This window comes from Octopus bimaculoides, chromosome 6, assembly GCF_001194135.2.
Source record: "Octopus bimaculoides isolate UCB-OBI-ISO-001 chromosome 6, ASM119413v2, whole genome shotgun sequence".
NCBI classification, from domain to species: Eukaryota; Metazoa; Mollusca; class Cephalopoda; order Octopoda; family Octopodidae; genus Octopus; species Octopus bimaculoides.
In genome coordinates, this window is record NC_068986.1 from 8,122,617 (window position 1) to 8,125,104 (window position 2,488).

The following is a 2,488-nucleotide window of genomic DNA, read 5'->3' on the forward strand; positions in this document are numbered from 1 at the left end:
GTGTGTCATCCAGTAATATACAGATATATTAAATATCAACCGTATGGGAGAAGGTTGTTCAATTGATTTTATGGCTATTACTGATTGCTGAAGCCCGGTATTAGTGATCGCCTCCAAACAATGCTGGTTTGGATCTGCCAAATTTGATAATTAGGGGCAGGTATGTTGTTCGTATTTTACATATTTACGCATAATTAATGTTATCCTAATTGTCATCAAGCTTTAAGGCGGCGAGCTGAGAAAAACGTTAGCACGCCGGGCGAAATGCTTAGCGGTATTTCGTCTGTCTTTACGTTCTGAGTTCAAATTCTGAGTTCAAATTCTGAGTTCAAATTCTCCCATCCTTTCGGGATCAATAAATTAAGTACCATTTGCGTACAGGAGTTGATCTAATCAACTGGCCCCCTCGTGCTTAGAGCAGAAAAGAATTGTCATCAAGCTTGTCATTAGTATTTTAATGGCAATAAAATGATTGTCAGCGGAAAAGTCTTATAGGCTTTAATTACGTCACCTTACTTTCTGAAATCGAAACCTCGCGACATTTAGTTTTTCATCCTTCCACAATAGGCAAATGAACTCCAGTCTAAAACTGGAATCAAAATAGTTGACCGCCACCTGTAAAAGTATGTATACCTGTACTTATATTGGTTTCAAATTCTGGCACAAGGCCAGCAATTTCTGTAGGAGATGGGTAAGTTGATTACATCAACCCCAGTGCTCAACAGATACTTATTTTATCGACTACCAAAGGACGAAAGACAAAGTCGACCTAGACACAATTTGAACTCAGAACGTAGATTATTTTGCCCAGCGTACTAACGATTCTACAAGCTAACTGCCTTGGTACCTCTCTTTTCTACTATAGGCACAAGGCCCGAAATTTGGGGGATGGGGAATGTCAATTTTATCGACCCTAGTGCGTAACTGGTACTTATTTCAACGACCCCGAAAGGATGAAAGGTGAAGTCGACCTCCGTGGAATTTGAACTCAGAACGTAGATGCCGTTAATCATTTTGCCCAGCGTGCTAACGATTCTACCAGCTAACTCTTAAACAAATAATTTTTACTCTTATGGTAAAATAATTAAGCAACGGAAATGATGACAATAAATATTTTGAGTTCAAATGTAAGAGGTTTTAACTTAATGTATTCCTTCCTGAGTCAACAAATAACTGGTGAGTATTTAATGTACTCCGAATGTCTACACAAACCGGCGAATTGTGAGCAGCACTGATGACATCGCTTGTCTTAATTCATTTTACAATTTAGTTCTGTTCCGTTAACATTTCAAATCCCAACGATGTCGACTATCTTTCAGATTTCGTCGGATATACGAAATAATTGCCAATCATTTTCTAATTTAAATTCAGCCCATCTATGCAACAAATTCATTATTATTGTGAAAGTGTTTTGCCAGAACATATATTCTGTATTATTTAATTATGTTAATTTGCCTTATGCATATAAATTCCGACAGAAATTGCCATTCCCCAAATCTCTTTAGAGATCTATAAATATAAATACCAGGCAAGTACACAGTAGTTTCTCGGACTCTGTCCTCTATATGCACTTGACTTTGTCGTGGTGTAAAGAATAAATAAAATTAAAAAATATTACGCTGCCGATTATTGGCTTACGAATCAATAATGTGTAACAGAGGAAATTATTATTTATTAAGGAAGATTGAAGGAAATGCGAAAAAATTTAGTTATCGCCATTAAATGAAGTTAAGCTTTAGTAGAGAGACTAAATTATATTGAACTTTTTAATCACGAACCAAACGTTTGTTATTAGCAAGGTATAGCACGGGAAATTGTGAAGTTGTATGGAAAATTTATAAACAAACAGAAGTACTCCTCCAAACCTTTCTCTCGTTTCTCCTTTTCTTCCATCATATTAACATATGTATGTATATGTATGTATGTATGTATGTATGTATGTGTGTGTGTGTGTGTGTGTGTGTGTGTATCTTTGTGTATATATGTCTGTTATAAAATCAATAATACAAAATGAAAAAGGATAGCACAGAAGAACGAATATTAAGAAATATTGTGTTATCATAACACATAAACAGAAAGAGACAACGCTTCGGACACTTGTCATTCATCAGAACAAAAGTATAGGAGTATAAGAGAAAGGTGTAAGGAGAAAAGTTTCCATAGGAAAGACAAAATGGATGGCAAGTCAGGGGCTCTGTAGAAGTGCGATTTTATGCGGAAGATAATAAGGGACAAGGTGGCAGGGCATGAGGGTATGTGCTCATGTATAGAGTGTATGCGTATATTTAGATAGGCATAAGGGGAAGAGATATGTGTGAAAGAGTGAAGTGTGGAATTTTAGTGACGTGGTACTAAGACATTTTTTTAACATGTAACAAATGGTAGGTTTAATACAGAATTGAAGAAAATCAAGCCACCAATGCAGTGTTGAGCACTCATTCTCGTCTTTCGACACACACACACACACACACACACACACACACACACA